The following is a 1,046-nucleotide window of genomic DNA, read 5'->3' on the forward strand; positions in this document are numbered from 1 at the left end:
CCAACGCGAGAATTGATTGTAATTTCAACAAATAAAATAAAAAAAATAAAAAAAAAATAAAAATGTGAACTGCGGTTCAACGACGGATTTCGCGAGACCCAAACTTTGCGTAAAGTGGGAATAGTTTTAAGGAGAATATTAAAAAGGCGATCTAAGGAATTCTTAGCAGGAAAATTAATTTTTAAGAGTTTTTTAATGAACATATTGCCTGTATTACACGGAACATTTTGAAATCTCCTTAGCACTTAAATGAGATTTGATTATCACGACTATATTCAAATACTTTCGTGAGATATTCCATGTAAAATTGTGGAAAATCACAGACGTGTAACAGTCTCCGTTACCAAATTAAAGATATGTTTTAGGATCCTATTCTTCCGTGATAAGTTTCAGAGCATTTATTTACATACGGATTTATTACGATCCTGGCAGCAATATCTTAGGTCCGTTTGTTTGCTCGTTTAGTCAGCTGGCCGCTTTGCATATTTGATTTTCTTCTTTTTGGAGTAACTTTAGAAATAAAATATGTTCCTGTCAACTGTGGAATTCTATTGTTCACTATATAGTAATCAAGCTTCTTCTGCGTTTCTTTTATATTATTACAAAAGCTATTATTTCAAATCAATTGTCAATTAATTATTTCTGTCCTATATCAAAATAGTCAAGACAAGCTCATAAGCATAGGGATTTAAACTATATAACGCTATTTAATTGCAGCACTATTAAATTTTTCTATCTCTAATCATTTTAAGTCATTATGTATGTCGGAGATGAAAGAACACCGGAGCCTTTGGAATTTTGGATAATCCCGCAAAATTGTAACCTAGAGTCTACTATAGCTGTAATTGAACAATTGTAGTTATTCAATCCGATTGTAATTGTTCGAGAGTTGTGATAATGAGCTTGGGTTCGAGGCGACAGTCAGTCTCCGAACGTAGCCGCGGTCACGGGATGAACGCTTTGTCTAACAAAGGTATGGAGTAATTCTATAGCTCTCCTTAAAAGAAATATTCGTGGCGACACGCGACAGTAAACATTCCAACGGT

This window comes from Bombus impatiens, unplaced genomic scaffold, assembly GCF_000188095.3.
Source record: "Bombus impatiens unplaced genomic scaffold, BIMP_2.2 scf_1117, whole genome shotgun sequence".
NCBI classification, from domain to species: Eukaryota; Metazoa; Arthropoda; class Insecta; order Hymenoptera; family Apidae; genus Bombus; species Bombus impatiens.